The sequence below is a fragment of the Pinus tabuliformis genome, chromosome X, assembly GCF_031772625.1.
Source record: "Pinus tabuliformis cultivar Carrire ecotype Pingquan chromosome X, CPIR1, whole genome shotgun sequence".
In the NCBI taxonomy this organism is placed as follows: Eukaryota; Viridiplantae; Streptophyta; class Pinopsida; order Pinales; family Pinaceae; genus Pinus; species Pinus tabuliformis.
This window is the reverse complement of record NC_142308.1, coordinates 178,292,845-178,306,195: the sequence shown is the minus strand read 5'-3', so window position 1 is coordinate 178,306,195 and position 13,351 is coordinate 178,292,845.

Below are 13,351 nucleotides of genomic sequence, written 5' to 3'. Positions count from 1 at the left end.
AACTGCAGTAATTTCCTTAAATTAAGGAAATCAACTGCAGTTAATAAATTTATTGTTGGGAGCTACTGAAGTGGTCCATTACTCCATCTGGAGTTCTCTACCTTGATCTGTGGAACACCTGACACATAGCCATCAGAAGCTTGATGGAAGCTTGGCTATAAATTCATCTGTTTGGTCCCCAAGCTTGCATCTCAATTTCCCTTCAGTTTTTACACCATCTAGCTGAGAGAGCAGAGCTTGGAAGTGCCTTCAGAATTTTTGTATTCTTTTCTTTTTGCTTGGATTGAAGCTGGAGTGCTGAAGAAGAAGCAAGTGGACTGTGGCCTGCATCAAAACATCACCAATGGCTGGAGGTAATTCTTATTTCTGGGCATTAAGTTTTAAAACGATTCTTTCAGTTATTCCGCATATAGAATCGCTGTTTAAACTATAGAATTTTTACAATTTTGGTAATAATACAACAATTCTTCTACATCCATAAGATCACTCACATTCTTTCCCTCAGCAACCATGTCTATGACATAGTTTGGAAACTGCTTGCACGCATCTTCAACGGTTGCAACGGACCTCAATCTCCCGACCTTAAGCGGCACCTCGCCTTCGATTTCCAGCCTCTCGAATTCCACGGCAGAGATATCTTGCTTCAAAGATGATGCAAACCTAAGCGAAGTATTCTTGTCAATTGAGTCGCGTTTCTCACAAATTTTACCGCCATGAACAAGAGCTTCCATATCTGAGCAGTAGAGTTTCTTGATTTGAAACTGAACCCAAGAATTCGACACTAGAGCTTCCATATCTGAGCAGTACGGTTTCTTGATTTGAAACTGAACATAAGAATTCGATACTAACTGGTGGATTGGCATCACTTAAAAAAAACAAACAAACAAAAATACCACACACCATAGTTAAAGTTCCATATCTGAGCAGTAGGGTTTCTTGATTTGAAAGTGAACCTAAGAATTCGACACTAGACTAGTGGATTCGCATCAAAGATATGTGCAATATTGACGCTTAAACCTTCTCGACTCTTGAATTCGTTTGACGCGTATTAATAACGATATTTTAAAAATATATAATATTTTTTACTGAGTTATTTTTTAAGTTGGTAATTACTAATTATTATAGGTAAATGTATAGTTTAACGGATAGATGAAATAGTCTAGTCAGAATTTTAACTAAAATTTTATATAACAAAAAAAATTATTATTAAAAAACAATTAAAAAAATTAATGAAAATGTCAAAGAAGTACTATGACGTTCTAATGTTGTGCTGGTCGGCCCTCGAATTTGACAAAACATCTTTTTAATTTTCAGATGTGTTTGACACGTTACAAAAAATCCGCAAGTCAACGTTACCTATAAATTTATACCTTAAATTTTTAGCGAATTCGTTTTATTTTTTTAAGAGTTTTATTAATAAATTATATAACTTATTGCGATTTTTGTATTTTTAATTTTTTTTATCACTTGAAGTATTATTTTGAAAATTACATATTATTTTAAAAATAAATATTATTAGGTTATATATTTTGATTGAGTATTTATTTTTTATTTTTTAAGTATTCAGAAAAAATGCCAAAGGTATTAAGAATACTTTTTAGATAATTGAAAAAAAGAAAATTCAATTTTGGAACAAACCTTGTTGGGCTGGGAGTCAAGTCAGTCTCCTTAGGCCGCTTATCAGCCCTTTCAGGGTTTTGTTTGAGACCTTTCTGGATTGGGTTGAGGCATGTGTACTTTTTTCTGGCTTAGGTTAGACTAAAGAAAGTACAGGTCTTTCTTGGGCTTAGGTTCGACGACCCTCTTGTTAGGGCCTCTCGCCTTTTGCCTAGAACCTTCAGCCAGGGGAGCCATTAGCCTCTCATATTTAGCCCACCAAGGCGTGCATCAGCCCTTTCAGGGGATTTGTTTGAGACCTTTCTGGATTGGGTTGAGGTGTGTGTTAAGGATGAATTATAAGTTATTGTAAGCTCTACACATGTGCTTTGGGGGTGTTGAATCTAGTTATGCATTCAAAAATATATTTTAAATAACAAAAAATCACGATCACCATTTGTTTCATAGAACTCATCAAAATCTTCAAAAGATAATTTGTTTTTAACAAAAATGACTATTTATTTGTATTAAATCCACACTCCATTGTGGAAAATACCTGAGATAATTACTTGGTCATTCTTCTCAAAGACATTTGGGATGTCAGAGTATATCTAGTTGCCCTTACCTAGATTACAACAAAAATTCTCAGTCCTAATTGTACTCTTATTTTCCGAGTATATGTGGAAAAATTAGAACAAAAACCATAATCGTATGAATCCAAACTCGACAATTATGATTAATCTGCAGGTTTCATTGTATCTACAGGGTAAGGTGGCCTGTTGAGGTAGATATTGTAGGAGGGATCAATAGGTGGGATGGCTTGATGGTCCTCCTGTAGCTGTAGTCCCATGAGAATACTTCGCAGAGCATCCACCTCATCTTCTGGACAAGAAACTCTTTGTTCCGGAGTCGAAATCATATCAAGTGAATTACACTCAAAGGCATGTTGTAGGTACATCATGACTTGAAAATCGTAGATTTCCAAATTAATAGCTTCATATTCTTTTTTGAAATGGTCACACACTAAGGAAGTTGACGAATCTGAGTCTGAGGAGTTAGAGTCCATAGAAGGCCTGAAATTATGCATGAACCAAGTGAATAGGACTACAGGTGTCAATAGGGGGAAATAACCATGGATAGCCAAAGGATGACATAGAGTCCGAGAGGTTCCAACACAAAAACCAACAAACACAATTAAGTGGAAAAACAACTTATAAACCTAGAACACCAAGAGGAGCAAGCTACCTCCAATTGAGCAACCAGAATGAGGGCAAAGATGAGACCTAAAGTAGATAATTTACTGTTATTGCTAGGAAATCTCACATAGCAAAGAATTGGAAAGCTTACTTCAACCCTCAAAGACCAAAACGCCCATTAGGCAAATTTTGAGGTCTAAAATGGGCCTCCTAAGGAAATTATAAAATAATAGTGTAAATAATAAAATAAGATTAGATTACATTATCAAATTTTATAGGGAAAAAAGAAAAAACTATTTTCTCAACTTGTATTTTCAACTTATCTCCCTATGGGTTTACTCAAATTTTGAGCGACAACACTCATTAGATGTAAAATTTGATTCCTCATCCAAGGAGTACCCATGTTGTATGCTTTCGATGGACCCTGCTACACGAAAAATGAGAAATACATGAAAAATGTGATTGTAATCACGTTTTTACATGGATACTCCTTAGAAGATGAATTAAATTTTACATCCAACATGTACTTCCGCTCGAAATTTGAGTGAAACCTTAGGGAGATAAGTTGAAAAAATAGTTTTATTATTTTATTATTTTTTAATATTTCTATTTTTTTACTCAAAAATTGGTGAATCATCCCCCATGGTTGACATCATCATCTTCAATCCTATTGGTTCTTATAAAGTTTATTTTGGTTGTACTTTTTTCTTAGGAGGCTCATTTTAGACCTCAAAATTCCCCTAGTGACAGAACCTAGCTGTTGTGGCTTTGCACCCATGCAATATTTACACAGTAGAGGGAAGCCCTTAGCAAAACACAAAGTTCGTCCATAGAGCTTCCAAATATGCCAACGTCTAGACACCACCTTTGAAATAGGGGAGACCCACTTCAAAATTCACCAAGAATTCATAATTCTGAACCAATTCCACTCGGAGAATGTGAATGAACATAGGCTGCCACAACATGATTTATTCTCGTTGCGCCCTAGTAGCTGAGAACAAGCTATCATTTCGACATAATTTCTTCTAGTACTCTGAGGCAAAGAAACAATCATGAAACAATCCAAGGTGATGTAAGAATAACTATCTAGGAGATCAAGACTATGATAAATTATATTCCACACTAGGGAAATTAATGCAAGGAGATCAAGGTTGTGAGCAATTATATTCCACACTATGGAAATTAAGGCAGGCAGGCTTACATGGAGCAAGCTCCCAACTTCAACCACATTTATTTAACTAATAATCATCATGGTGAGGCTAGGTACATTAACTTAAATCATCCAATACATATAGTTGGGGTGGGAGGGATGGATGAGTCTTGGTTGCCGTATAGGGTATATTGATGGACCAAAATTTAATTGTCAATATGTGGTCCGTGGACTTCGAGATGTAGTACTAGAAATGGCAAATAATGACTGGGAATCTGCAAAACAATACCCTAGACTTCCTGCTCACACCTTGAGTTCCTACACTAGTCGATCCTTGTTCTAATCCTGCACTCAAAAACATTCACTAGAGATGAAACCATAATTATTGTAAACACCAATCTTGCAAATCACTAGCAACTGGAAAGCAATCCCTATTTAAGGAGAAAAACCTAAATGTTGGAAATTAAAAGGTAAACCCTAACTAGTGATAATCAATGAATACACCCTAACAAGTGACAAACCCTAACTATTGGCTGGTAAAGAACAAACCCTAAGAATTGGAAATTACAGAGAAAACCCTAATTACCGAAAACCAAGAGGCAAACCCTGATTATTAATTAACTCGAAACTTGAGCATTACTTTTTAACTAAATTGAAAAAATGTAAAGATTGACAATCCATTTACCATAAAATAATTTTTTCATAAAACACCAACCAAGCCTGCTCTCACTTATATTAAAGATTATCTCTGTGTGTAATTAAAGAAATGTAAGGAGGATTCTAAATATGCCAACTATGCAATCAAAACATTATGTGCATAAATTCTTCACTCAGATATAATATACTCCAATCCTTCATAAATAAATCCTGGAAATACTTTGAAGTCACCATTTACATGTAAGTACACTAAAAAAAGGCATTGAAAATAGTATTCTATAACTCTATAAACATTACTCTATTTGAGTGTGTATACACAAATAGATTCAAAAGCAACAATACAAGTCTTGCAACTTGGGTTTCAATCTGACCAACAACTCCATGTCCCAATAGACTAAATACAACTCATGTTATCAATTAATAGACTTCAAGTTCCAATGGATTAGAAATAACCAAAGTTATAACTATATCAAGGATCCCAATTTTCGAAGGACATGTTGCATTTGTATTGTATCTCAACAGGGTGTTTCATACCTTTGCTAAAGAATGAAATTTTAGGAAATAAACCATAACACACATATAGAACTTTTTTCTTGAGCCGATAAATAAGATTCACATAATGATTAGTTATAACATTGAGTTGTATATGCAATATTATCAAAAGACCAATCGCACTTTCAATTACAATAATTCAAGATTTGTGCACAAGGAAATACATATATTTTGATAAATTCTTTCAAGATTAATCACATCATGAGTTTTTGGTCGACGTTTTGAACCATCTAATGTGGTTCATCATCAGGACTGGCATTATATATGTCAGAGAGGCATTATATATTTAATAGTTCAAATGCCATTCAGGTCATTAGTCAATAAAAAATCTCAGTTTCTTATGGATTCACATTACAAATCAACAACAACTTTGGATCAACACACTTAATAATTGTTGGAGTGTCCCTGAATTGAAATTATAAAATTGACTATTAATAATTTGAAAAAGAAAGATTCATTCCAAAATAAAGATATCATTCACAATGAAAGGATGAATATACAACATTTATATCCGTAATTTACCACTCTGCAATAATTATTCAACCAGATCAACAACCTCCAACGAGCAATTACATACCATGTTCTTGTTATGATCTTTAAATGCATCATAACAACAACTCATAACATTTTTATGGTGCCATATTTCCATATTCATTCATAAAGGAATGCCAAGCATGAAATAAAGATCATGTTAGAGAAATAAAATGCACAACCCCCATTACTGTGAACACATAGTAACTTTCCACATATGAAAATAAAATCACAAGTTAACACACCAAATTTTCAAACAATTTTAGTAGATCTAAATATATGATGCCAAATGAACAAAAAGAAGGGCAACGAGCTGAGTTGGGGCCCCTAACCAGCCCATGCCTCCTATTAAAAATTTAAATCAAAGAGTACTAAACCATATATGTGGTGGGACATAAACTTGGCATAAAAACTTTGGTATTAAATCTGGCTCGGTCTTTACATTGTGAAACACAAACTCACGGTCCAACACTCAAGAGATATTTGTCTCAAAGTTTAAACCAATAACCCCTTCTCCAATAATATTGTTGGCGATTTTACACAGGGCCATGGCTTGCTCTTTTATAATTTTTCAATTACTTTGAACAAGCCAAATCAAGTACAAACAAAATGAGTAAAGATCATCACAATTTTCCATCAAGAGAAGGTTTGGCATAACCACCAACTAATTAAAGAGATTATAGATCTGATACATAAAGAAATTGCATATTTTCTCATTTTTCTCAATTCTAGGCATAATTTAGAAATCTTAAAATTCTATTTTATAACAAATTTACCTCAAAGAACCTCTCATATCTCCCAAACCATGGTGAACTTTGGAAAACATCTTGCGTCTTACTCAATTTTCTATATTGGGAGAAAAACCTATGTTCCAGAATTTTGAGATTCATCCTCATATGCACGTAAATAGAGGAGGAAGTTGAAAATTTGAAAATTGTTGCAAATTTGGGGTGGACTTATTAATTTTATTTTAGAAACTCACACATGCAAAATGGATGCATTTTGACTCGTGGAACCATGAAAACATTCACTAGGAACAAAAACCATGTTCAGTTTTCCCGGAAAGTGTGCCAATATATCAATCCCCAAATGAGTGCAGGAATTGTACTTGGTGCAGGAACTGAACTAGCTTCAATTTTGTTGAGAACACTTGAACTCACATAATAATGTACAAGTTAGCTATTAAATAGGTCTGCGTGGTGATCCATATACCCATCAATCACAGGTATGAGCTTCCCTTTTGATTGTAGGATTTGGTGCAGGATCTTTGGTACCTAGGAACAATTAAGCCTTCATTAATGAAAATATGATTGAATTCTTATTGAAGTAAAGGAAATATGATAAATAAAAAACAATGTATCTCATCGTGGCCAAATTTACGATAATTAAGCCAAGAACGCACAAAATGACGATAATAACCATAAAAACTAAGTAAATGCATGAGAGATTTCGAAGCAAAAAAGTTGTATAAAGCTAGACAAAATTGAAGTGTGACAATGAGCATGGGAGGCAATACAAGGGGAAGGGAAATAGGAAAGAGAGGCTTTAGGGATATAAATATGAATTCATTTAAGGGATGGAGACATGCCCACTTATATCATTAATCTTTGCTTTCCCTTCAGCGAGAAGGTAAGCTCTATTGGCCTCATGGTTGGCTTCGAAGTTGAGATTTTTAAGGATGTGGAAAAAAGAAGTGTTAAAGGAAGATAGGAAGATTCTTGTTATTCAATGACATAAAAGACCTAATGTGTTGTCCTTTGGAGAAGAGTTGGTTCTCAAGTAACTAATAGTTATGAAAGAATTGGCTAAAATGGTAATGTCTTTGATGCATCAATCTTTGGCTAGAGATCCCCATAAAAAACCCATATATTTATGTTTTATTATTAGATTTTTGATCCCATGAATTTTTTTCTATAATGATTCTTTAAGTATTTAGTAATATCTCTCCCATCATATAAAAACATACAATAATTAAACAAAATTTAACTAACATATAGATAACAATTATGATAAAAATATAATCAGATCAAAGTAATGATAAAATAATTTACAATCAGAATAATTTTTCAATAGGCCATACTTATTTTTAAATTAAAAAGTTAAATAAGACGAAAAAAAATCTAGAAAATTGTTACAGCATGGTTAAAATTTCATTCAACAGATGGGGAGGAGATCTCAAACTCCAACCCTAGCCAACTAATTCTTTTGATAAGAAGCCACGCTTTAATTATGACAATAAATTACAACTAATTTGACTTTATTTTCCCTTTCCTATAATCTGACCTTTAATGGTGGCCGATCCTTGAAATTTCTATTCATATTAAGTGGCTTTACAACTGTAGATACCTGGGCCTGTCGTGACTTCTTCCATGGAAATAAATATCGAACACCATTCGTGCGTTGACCTAATCTTATACTACCTTAGTTTCTTGATCTTAGAGTCCTGAAACACAGCTCCCGTGTAAATATTTAAACCTAACAAACTAATAAAAATAAAGATTTACGATGATGACTTAGTTGAATTACTAGTAAAAACAATATTACTAGTTGTTATCAACGAATGCAGGTTGATTTATCATCATTATTCAAGGAAAATCAAGCCATTGGAATTACTCTCGGGTGGTCCATAAAAAAGCTTTCACTCATCATCATTATTTAAGGAAAATCAAGCTGCTGGAATTAATCTCGAGTGGTCCATAAAGATCTTTCACTCCTGCCAAATGCCTCCGGTGTGCACCATCTACTTCTTTCCTTAAACCCCATAAAGACTAACTCTTAGTAAAGAAAAAGAAATTTTAAGACATACTCCAAGCCCAAAAAAAAAAAACATTTACTATTTTATATAAAACTAACTGAGAGCTTGGCTCAAGGACCCATCATACATACAGCTGGTAACTGACTTCTAGCAGTCCCATCCTATCAAGGAAAACAAGGACCACTCTGAAGGATTTATTCGCAATCTAAGAGCACTGAAAGCGATCTCTAGAACTTGGGCACATCAGAAGCGGAAGAATGACGACAACACACTGCAAGAAGCAGAGCTGGCCATTGCCACACATGAAGACTCCTCGGATGGCACATTCATATCACAAGAACAGAAAGATCACTACTCTTCCCTCATCAAGAAGCAGACACAGATACTGAAGGATAGAGAGGAGAGCTGGAGACTCAGAAGCAGGGCAATTTGGCTCACTAAAGGAGATGATAATACTAAGTTCTACCACAAATTTGCCAATGGTAGGAGAGCAATAAACATCATTTCGGAGCTTCAAAATGAGCAGGGACAATCAATCACATCTCAAAGGGATCTGGCTAGTCTTGCCACCGATCACTTTAAAAGTATATACAAGGCCTCAAGGGCTGCTAATATCATGCAAATCATGTGAACGACATAACACTTTCCAAGATTCGTGGAACAAGAGGATGTTGAGGACCTCATGAAGGAAGTGTCGAAGGATGAACTTGAGGCTACTATCAAATGGTTTAAGAAAGACAAGAGCCCTGGCCCGAACAGATGGTCTATTGAATTCTATATTGCTTTCTTTGAAATCCTTGGGGATGATTTGCTTAAAGTTGTGGAGGACTGCAGAAGGAGAGGTAGATTATCCTCACCATCAAATCCACCTTTATAGCCCTCATCCTGAAATCAGACCATCCTACCTCTTTTAATGACTTCATAACCATATCCCTCTACAACTGCCTTTACAAGATCACTGCCAAGATCATCGCAAACCACCTAAAGCCTATTCTATCTAACCATATTTCCTCAGAACAATTTGCTTTCCTACAACACAAACAGATACATGAGGGCATTACCACTACCTGGGAACTCCTCCATTTGGTACAGATGAGGAAATTGAAAGGCATGATATTGAAAGTGGATCTTTCTAAGGCTTTTGACAGAACAAATTGGCTCTACATCAGACTATTACTGACTCATATGGGATTTCCCTATTCTTTTATCAAATGGATAATGTACTGCATATTGGATGTAACTTATAGTGTTCTTTTAAATGGGTAGGCCACCCCATTTTTCTTATCGGAGAGAGGACTCATGCAGGGATGCCCACTCTCTCCACTACTCTTCCTGCTAATCATGGAAGGACTAAGCAGAGCTATCATATTGGCATGGAGCAGGGGTCACATGGCTGGTATCAAGATCACAGAGAATTGTATTCTTACTCATCTCTTATTCATCGACGATGTACTCATTTTCTTAAATGGTAGTATTGGGGATACTACGCCCCTACAGAATATATTCAATATTTTTCAGCAGGCAACGGGGATGATTATTAATGACAACAAGTCTACGCTCACTGCCTTTGGATGCACTCAGCATGAGATCGTGTATACAACACAGCGCTTTCCCTTCACATTGCAGAAGTTGGAGGATGGATTGAAATATCTGGGTTTCAGGCTCAAACCATATGGATACAAGATCGCAGACTGGACCTGGCTTATTGCCAAAGTGGAGAAGCATCTTAATGTATGGTATCATAAATATCTCTCTCGTGCGGGAAGGCTAGTTCTCGTTAAGGCTATGATAGAAGCTACTCCTGTCTTTTGGATGACTCTAGCCTGGATCCCAAGAGGAATCTTGAACAGACTTCAAAATTTATGTTGCAGATTTCTCTGGAAAGATAACCAACCTGGTAGATGATTTTCATAGGTTGAATGGGACACGATTACCAAGCCCAAGAAATGGGGCGGCTAGGGAATAAAAACACTAGACTTATTCTCCAAAGCACTGGCGGCAATGCTCTGCTGGAAACTCATCTCTACAAACAGTCTCTAGACCCGGGTAGCACAGGCAAAATACATCTGGCCTGTGGATATGGTGGATTGGTTCAGAAAACAACACAGGGTTAACAACAGCATTTCTAACATTTGGAGGGCAGTAATCAACTCTATTCCTCTCATCTAGGAAGGTATAACATGGAGAATCAAGGAAGGAAATGCAGTCCGCATTGGCATGGACCCATGGATTGGCTGTGGTAATGCGCACAGATTACCAGTGGAAAATTGATACAACACCTTCACAACAGGGACATCACTCATATCAGACATATTGTGGACAACAACAACTCATCCATTCTTCAACCGGCCTAGAAATCTGCACAATATTTGGACATACCTAATCAACGGCAATAGGAATGGTATGACTACACAGAAGCCCTTACTTAGGCACATATTCGTATAACTAAAGGACTAGATGAGATTGTCTGGGTGTTTGCAAAGCACGGTACATACTCTCCAAAGGATGGATATCTCAGGTTGATGGAACCTTACAAACCCCAGCATATCAACCCTACTTGGAAAGCACTCTGGAAACTTAAAGCTGCACCACGAGCCCGCTTACTTATGTGGAATATACTGTTTGACAAGATTCCTACTGGTCTCAATTTGATGAAGAGAACTTTCCATGGTCCTTTCTGGTGCCATCTCTGCTGAAATGATGAGGAGAGTACTAAACATCTCTTCCTAAATTTCCCCGTCATCAAGGATCAATGGAACTACATCCTTGCTCACTATCCTTTCTTAAACTACTGGCAAGGCAGAAACATCATGGATGCCTGGAGTCTATGGTGTGAAAACCACAATGGCAAAGCCAGAAATATGCCTTTACTTATGTGTTGGTCATTATGGATCGCTAGGAATCAGTCTATTTTTAATTTGAAGATCCCTCACTGGCATGCTATTATGATCAGAATCATTGCAGATTTTGATCTCCTACCCGAGGAGGATTCCACTCCCCCTTTGCGTATTATCAAGCCTAAAGCCATTGACAAGACCATTCCGTGGGCATACTTTTATGGATCCACACAGGAGGTGGGTTGTGGTGGAGGAGCCATTCTATACCTGAATGAATCTCATTGCTTCAAAATACAAATGAGATTAGGGAGGGAAACAAACAATTATGTTGAATTATGCTCTGCAAAACACCTCATACACTTTGCATTAGAAAAGCATTGCAGACATCTACAACTCTTTGGGGATTCCAAAATTGTTTGCAATTGGTTAAATAGAGCATCACATAGCAATGCATATTCATTCAGACATATATTGGACAAGGCATACAGATTGATTTCTACATTTGACTCATTTACCTATCATCACATTTACAGGAAGCGCAACTCAGGGGCAGATTTCCTATCCAAAGAGGCAGTGCTTAGACAGAACGATGACTGGTTGATTCAGGAAGAGATCAATGGGACTTTCTACCAGCATTATCATAGACCTTTCATTGATCCCCAGGAACATGGGCTATGGGCCCATTTATTTTTGCATAAACACTTGTTTATATTATGCTATTTATATTTTACTACACTTGAACTACTGTATAAGCTTAATGGTACCAATTTTGATGTTTATAATTCTCTCTGAGAAGAGACAGAAACAAATTTTGATACAGTTTCTCTATTCAGAGAACAGGCACAAGAATCAGATGAACTGATATCAAGGCTCCCTGTATGGAGAATACATATCTGGATTTTTTTGTTCTTTTTGAATTTGATAGGCAACTTGCCTCCACATGTATATGCTCAAGCATCTACAAAATGTAATTTCTGATATATTAATAGAAATTACCACTTTTTTCCAAGGAAAAAATAAAACTAACTGAGAATACAAATATTATTTTTTACTCCAACTCACCCTAACTTTAATCATCATTGGACTATCTATATATTTCCTCGACATGCTCTCTCTTCCACATTCACAGTTTCCCAGACAAGCTGCAAGGATTCAACCATCTACATAAGTCGAAATTACAGATAGAAGGTTATGAATTCTCAGTTGATCCATTTTCACACAGAAGGAGGTAATGAAGCCAATCCAATGAAGGATTATGGATAGAAGGTCATGAACTCTCAGTTGATCCATTTTCACGCAGAAGAAGGTAATGAAGCCAATCCAGTGAAGGTTTCCTATTGTTTCAAGGTTTTCCGTTGTTTTTAGGTCAGTGAGGGTAACCTTTATTGCTTCAACAGACATCAAATTTAATAAAAATGGGGTTTGTATCTTTCTGAACTCTGATTTCCCAGAGACGTACTGACCCCAAGATGACTGGCTTTGCACATCAGGATTTTAAAATGGCTAGCGTGCCGGTAAAATGGGAGAGATGACTGCCTTTGCGCATCAGGATTTTAAAATGGCTAGCGTGCCCGTAAAATGGGAAGAATATTTCTTAGGGGGCGAAATAGAGCCTTGTGCAAGTAGTAAAATGAATTTGAGAGCTAAGAATTACTTAAGAGAAGGTTTAAGATAGAGTCCTTGGGCTTTTGCTCCTGACCTTGACTTCCCTAATGTATAGGGCTAACCGGACAACCTTAAACCTGGTGAGCGGATCTTTCACTTTAGAGAGGGTTTAATATAGAGGCCTCTGGATTGCTTCCCTAGACCGTGACTTCACTAATGTACAGAGGGCCAAGAGGAGAACCTTCAATCCTATGGCCAGATCATTGAGGATGTAGGTGTTGGTGACGATTTATAAAAGATAAAAATTACCAGGAAGATAGGGATGTACTTGGGGAAGACCAATTGCAAACTAGTGTCAGTGGAGTGAAAATTACGGTAAAGCAGAGCCATTGATATAAGATGCTTCCAATCCAATCATAACCAGAAAACTGAACACTAAAAATTCATAATTTACAGTTAAAAATTGCAGTAG